Raw genomic sequence first — 7,218 nt, 5'->3', positions numbered from 1 at the left:
TCCTGCCCTTGTTTGAGGGGAGATGTAGAAAATAGAGCTCCCGTGGTGTTCACCTGCTGCTTTCCCCGGCTGGTTCAGTTTTCTGCTGGCCAAGCCGGGCTCCCGCTCTCTCCTGGCCCCGCGCTCTGACTACAACTCTTGCTTTTTGCAGTGGAGTTGTAGCTTTGTCGGCACCGGGTATTAGCATATGAATATCCTGGGCCCAGCACAGCCACAGCTCCAATGCTAGAACCAGGGGAGATGCTGGATGTTGCCGTCTGAATGGAAATTCCACAAGGTGAAGAAAAAGGAAGCAAAACTTACCAGCAACCTCGACTTCCTGAGCAAATGCAAGAAATAGAACAAAACATCCTCCTGGGACTCACCATCGCCAGCCCTCTGACCCCTGCCTACAGCTCTTGCTTCTCTTTCAGCATAAGTGAATGGCTACCTTTCTGTGGCTACCAGTTGCCACCTAGTGATAGGTGAGAGCGCAGTTATTCCCCTGCATTTGGGCTGAGTCTATATTACGTTGGATGGTGTGACAATGTGGTTCTGGCGGAACCCAACTGAGAGTGCCAACTCAGGACAAATTGCTCAAACAGGGCAGTTACAATCCAAGGCTGGGGTTTTTTCCGCCTCTAAGGCAAACCAAACCAGCCAGACTAAGAGGACTTCGGTCTCACCCCACTGGCTAACCGCAAGTCTCACAAGCAATCTCCTTAGACACTCCAGTTTCCCAGTATCACCACCAGTGCCACTCGTTATGGGGACAAATGGTTATGAAAACCAATACCCCAGTAAAAGAAAAAAGGTTCTCCTGATCCCAAAGGACCAAGCCCCAGGCCCAGGTCAATATACAAATCAGATCTTACCCACAAATCACGCTGTTGCCAATCCTTTAGAATCTAAAATCTAAAGGTTTATTCATAAAAGGAAAAAGATAGAGATGAGAGCTAGAATTGGTTAAATGGAATCAATTACATACAGTAATGGCAAAGTTCTTGGTTCAGGCTTGTAGCAGTGATGAAATAAACTACAGGTTCAAATCAAGTCTCTGGAATACATCCCCCGCTGGGATGGGTCCTCAGTCCTTTGTTCAGAGCTTCAGTTTGTAGCAAAGTTCCTCCAGAGCTATGAAGCAGGATTGAAGACCAGATGGAGATGAGGCATCAGCCTTATATAGTCTTTTCCAGGTGTAAGAACACCTCTTCGTTCTTACTGTGGAAAATTACAGCAAAATGGAGTCTGGAGTGACATGGGCAAGTTCCTGCATACTTTGCTGAGTCTCAAGGCATATTTGCCTTCTCTCAATGGGTCCATTGTATAGCTGATGGTCCTTAATGGGCCATCAAGCAGGCTAGGCAGAGCTAACACCAGTTTGTCTGGGATGTCACCCAGCAGCATAGCATAAGTTTGAAATACAGACAGTATAGAGCCAATATTCATAACTTCAACTACAAAATTGATACATACATATAGACAGCCTAATCATAACCAGTAAACCAAAACCTTGTCTTAGACACCCCATTTGACCCCCTTTATACAAGATTTGCGTGCCACTACAGGACCTTGGTTGCAACAATGATCTATATGGTCCCAGATTATATCAATAACGTCACACCCCCAACGCAAAATTGATGCAGGAAGGGATGACACAAAGATCACTGACTGCATCCCAAGAGCTCCCCATCCTTGGGTTTGTCTCACTACGGCTAGTATTGGGGTTAGAAGCCATATCAGAGTATAACAGAAATGGTTTATCAAAATTGTGTTCAACAACATGATTGAACCTCTCTACAAACTCAAGGTAAAACTTGGTTAGAACAATAGTGGATTGGATCTGCTCTTGCAGCATGGTTCCTGTATGTCTCATGTGATCTTGCCAAGAGCTAAAGAAAACAGCTACTTTATCCATACAAGCTCTGGCAAATGTTTGGAACCCAATTAACATTAAATCAATGTAGATATTAATGATGTTTATAGTACAGGAATCTTGGCATTTAGCCGTGAAAGCAATATGGTAGTGTGCCTTGGTTTCCCTTTTTATACAGCACATCAGGTCTGGAATGTCTTTTCCCCTGTGAAAAGTTCCAAGACTGTTTACAGGCATTACCTGTGAAACACCAGTATAACAAGGCCTTTTAACATAACTTGTGTTCTCATGTATTCCTTTTAACATGTTCAAGGGATTTTCCAACAGATTAGGAACATTGTACATTCTTACAGTTCTTGGTAATAGCAACACATTAGTTACAAAATCACCATTAGCATTAATAACAAATCCATTGCAAGTGTCCAACTACAATCATGTTTGTCATGCCACAGCTTTGGCTCAATACCATTGGAATTTGGGTATTTTAGGGTTAACCTGTTGCTTCCCTTTGCAAAATTCAGTTTTCTCTTTCCTCCTTGTCCTGCAGGATCAAACCCTGATCTCTCTTGCTTAACAGAATTCACTGGCTGATGGGGTGGGCTCTCTGTGCTAACAGCTATTAGCAAGTCCTTCCTCTCCCAGCCAGGCAAGTAATTTGCATTACCACAGACAGGAGCCAGTCCACCAGTTTTCATATCCTTAACTGCTATCATTTCCAAGGCTGGACTCTGTCTTAAAGAGATACCACACAAATCCAAAGAGTCTGAGGGTGAGAGTTTGCCTGCTCTCCCCTGCATCCTCAAGCATTCGGTGATAAAACTGTTCTGCTTTGAAACACCAGTAACCAAATCTGTCTTCAGACCCTGAAGCACAGACTGCTCACTTAACGAATTAGCATGGAGACAGTCCTGTCCCAACACCATTGTCTTCCCAACAAGATGGCCACACACAGCCACTTGGTTATAGGGCTGCTCAACTTTCTTAACAGCTCTTACTCCATCTGAGACCTTCTCAAAGCTACCCACACTGGATCTTTCGAAAGGAAAGTCAGTGGATCCATTCACAACAGACAATTTTTGGCTGCTAGGAACTGAAACGTCCTTGATTAAATCACTCTCACACCCTTCAGTTGCAGGGAACTGCTTGCACAGATTACCATGAGGATTCCTTTCCCCAGGAGCTTTTCTAAGCAGCAAATCACCCCTCACAGAAATTCTGCCCTTACCCTCTTCACCTAGGGCTTGCTCTAAAGGAACACTTCCCTGAGCAACAACAGACTTTTTCTGGGTCTTACTTACATCCAGGATCACCTTTGGCCCATCAGGCAGATTTCTACACAATCCCCTTTCAGGCAAACCCATAGACTTTCTAGATAAAAGGTTAGAAACATTTCCCTTCCCTTTGCCATACACAAGTTCAGGAATCCTTTCCTTCTTGCTCCAAGTTTCCACACCATCAGTAGGTAACACAACCAAATCACCTTCATGCTCTCCTTGTGCCCTGGCTAGGGTATTACCCTGATTAGACAGAGTTACTACATCCTTTACCAACCACACACTAGCAATAGGCAAAATACAAGCACCAGAATTGTCTGGTCTCTGGGATTTTGCTAAGACACTAACTGGATGCAACTTAGTTCCAGTGCCATTCTCCCCAGCAGACACAGACTTAGGACCATTCCCTTCCTGGGCTTTAGTTGAATTCAGAACCAACTCTGAGACAACTGCACTATTCTCAACCCTCACAGGCTGAAAGGCACCTTCTGTCTGCTCCACAGACAAAGAAGAGCTGGAGACACCTTTTTTACCAGACACACAGCTCGGGATTTCATTTCCCTTGTCCCAGCACACAGGGCTGTTCACAGACAACTGCTTGGAGACTGAGGTAGCTTCCTCCATAGGCAAGTCGAGGCATCTAGATAGACTTATGTGTAGTGCTGGGGAGGAGCCGGTGGTCGTGGTACATGTAGGTACCAATGACATAGGGAAGGGTAGGAGAGATGTCCTGGAAGCCAAATTTAGGCTGCTAGGGAAGAGACTGAAATCCAGGACCTCTATGGTGGCATTTTCAGAAATGCTCCCAGTTCCACGCGCAGGGCCAGGTAGGCAGGCAGAGCTTCAGAGTCTCAATGCGTGGATGAGACGATGGTGTAGAGAGGAGGGGTTCACGTTCATTAGGAACTGGGGAAACTTCTGGGATGGGAGGAGCCTATACAGGAGAGATGGGCTCCACCTAAACCAAAGTGGAACCAGACTGCTGGCACTAAACATTAAAAAGGTTGTAGAGCAGTTTTTAAACTAGGAGATGGGGGAAAGCCGACTGCTGCAGAGGAGCGTGTGGATCGGACACAGACTTCTCTTAGGGGAGAGTCTAATGATAGAGAATCTCCAGGTTATAGTCAGGAGCAGAGGACTGAAAAGTATAATGTAAGGGCCAGATCAGATGATAAACAGCCACATAAAAAAGAATCTGGCACATCAGAAAAAGACAGGCTAATAAACAGGGACAAGTTTTTAAAGTGCTTGTACACAAATGCCAGAAGTCTAAATAATAAGATGGGTGAACTAGAGTGCCTTGTGATAAAGGAGGATATAGATATAATAGGCATCACAGAAACCTGGTGGACTGAGAGCAATCAATGGGACACAATCATTCCGGGGTACAAAATATATCGGAAGGACAGAACAGGCCGTGCAGGGGGAGGAGTGGCACTATATGTTAAAGAAAGTGTAGATTCAAATGAAGTAAAAATCTTAAGCGAATCCACAGGTTCCATAGAGTCTCTATGGATAGAAATTTCATGCTCTAGTAAAAATATAACATTAGGGATCTATTATCGACCACCTGACCAGGACAGTAATAGTGATGATGAAATGCTAAGGGAAATTAGAGAGGCTATCAAAATTAAGAACCCAATAATAGTGGGGGATTTCAATTATCCCCATATTGACTGGGAACATTTCACTTCAGGACGAAATGCAGAGATAAAATTTCTCGATACTTTAAATGACTGCTTCATGGAGCAGCTAGTACGGGAACCCACAAGGGGAGAGGCGACTCTAGATTTAATCCTGAGTGGAGCGCAGGAGCTGGTCCAAGAGGTAACTATAGCGGGACCGCTTGGAAATAGTGACCATAATACAATAGCATTCAACATCCCTGTGGTGGGAAGAACACCTCAACTGCCCAACACTGTGGCCTTTAATTTCAAAAGGGGGAACTATACAAAAATGAGGGGGTTAGTTAGACAAAAGTTAAAAGGTTCAGTGACTAAAGTGAAATCCCTGCAAGTTGCGTGGGCCCTTTTTAAAGACACCATAATAGAGGCTCAACTTCAATGTATACCCCAAATTAAGAAAAACAGTAAAAGAACTAAAAAAGAGCCACCGTGGCTTAACAACCATGTAAAAGAAGCAGTGAGAGATAAAAAGACTTCCTTTAAAAAGTGGAAGTCAAATCCTAGTGAGGCAAATAGAAAGGAGCACAAACACTGCCAACTTAAGTGCAAGAGTGTAATAAGAAAAGCCAAAGAGGAGTTTGAAGAACGGCTAGCCAAAAACTCCAAAGGTAATAACAAAATGTTTTTTAAGTACATCAGAAGCAGGAAGCCTGCTAAACAACCAGTGGGGCCCCTTGACGATGAAAATACAAAAGGAGCGCTTAAAGATGATAAAGTCATTGCGGAGAAACTAAATGGATTCTTTGCTTCAGTCTTCACGGCTGAGGATGTTAGGGAGATTCCCAAACCTGAGCTGGCTTTTGTAGGTGACAAATCTGAGGAACTGTCACAGATTGAAGTATCACTAGAGGAGGTTTTGGAATTAATTGATAAACTCAACATTAACAAGTCACCGGGACCAGATGGCATTCACCCAAGAGTTCTGAAAGAACTCAAATGTGAAGTTGCGGAACTATTAACTAAGGTTTGTAACCTGTCCTTTAAATCGGCTTCGGTACCCAATGACTGGAAGTTAGCTAATGTAACGCCAATATTTAAAAAGGGCTCTAGGGGTGATCCCGGCAATTACAGACCGGTAAGTCTAACGTCGGTACCGGGCAAATTAGTTGAAACAATAGTAAAGAACAAAATTGTCAGACACATAGAAAAACATAAACTCTTGAGCAATAGTCAACATGGTTTCTGTAAAGGGAAATCGTGTCTTACTAATCTATTAGAGTTCTTTGAAGGGGTCAACAAACATGTGGACAAGGGGGATCCGGTGGACATAGTGTACTTAGATTTCCAGAAAGCCTTTGACAAGGTCCCTCACCAAAGGCTCTTACGTAAATTAAGCTGTCATGGGATAAAAGGGAAGGTCCTTTCATGGATTGAGAACTGGTTAAAGGACAGGGAACAAAGGGTAGGAATTAATGGTAAATTCTCAGAATGGAGAGGGGTAACTAGTGGTGTTCCCCAAGGGTCAGTCCTAGGACCTATCCTATTCAATTTATTCATAAATGATCTGGAGAAAGGGGTAAACAGTGAGGTGGCAAAGTTTGCAGATGATACTAAACTACTCAAGATAGTTAAGACCAAAGCAGATTGTGAAGAACTTCAAAAAGATCTCACAAAACTAAGTGATTGGGCAACAAAATGGCAAATGAAATTTAATGTGGATAAATGTAAAGTAATGCACATTGGAAAAAATAACCCCAACTATACATACAACATGATGGGGGCTAATTTAGCTACAATGAGTCAGGAAAAAGATCTTGGCGTCATCGTGGATAGTTCTCTAAAGATGTCCACGCAGTGTGCAGAGGCGGTCAAAAAAGCAAACAGGATGTTAGGAATCATTAAAAAGGGGATAGAGAATAAGACTGAGAATATATTATTGCCCTTATATAAATCCATGGTTCGCCCACATCTCGAATACTGTGTACAGATGTGGTCTCCTCACCTCAAAAAAGATATTCTAGCACTAGAAAAGGTTCAGAAAAGAGCAACTAAAATGATTAAGGGTTTAGAGAGGGTCCCATATGAGGAAAGATTAAAGAGGCTAGGACTCTTCAGTTTGGAAAAGAGAAGACTAAGGGGGGACATGATAGAGGTATATAAAATCATGAGTGATGTTGAGAAAGTGGATAAGGAAAAGTTATTTACTTATTCCCATAATACAAGAACTAGGGGTCACCAAAAGAAATTAATAGGCAGCAGGTTTAAAACAAATAAAAGGAAGTTCTTCTTCACGCAGCGCACAGTCAACTTGTGGAACTCCTTACCTGAGGAGGTTGTGAAGGCTAGGACTATAACAATGTTTAAAAGGGGACTGGATAAATTCATGGTGGCTAAGTCCATAAATGGCTATTAGCCAGGATGGGTAAGAATGGTGTCCCTAGCCTCTGTTCGTCAGAGGATGGAG

This window comes from Emys orbicularis, chromosome 2 (assembly GCF_028017835.1).
Source record: "Emys orbicularis isolate rEmyOrb1 chromosome 2, rEmyOrb1.hap1, whole genome shotgun sequence".
Taxonomy (NCBI): domain Eukaryota; kingdom Metazoa; phylum Chordata; order Testudines; family Emydidae; genus Emys; species Emys orbicularis.
The sequence above is the reverse complement of the archived record's forward strand: the minus strand, read 5'-3'. Positions refer to the sequence as shown.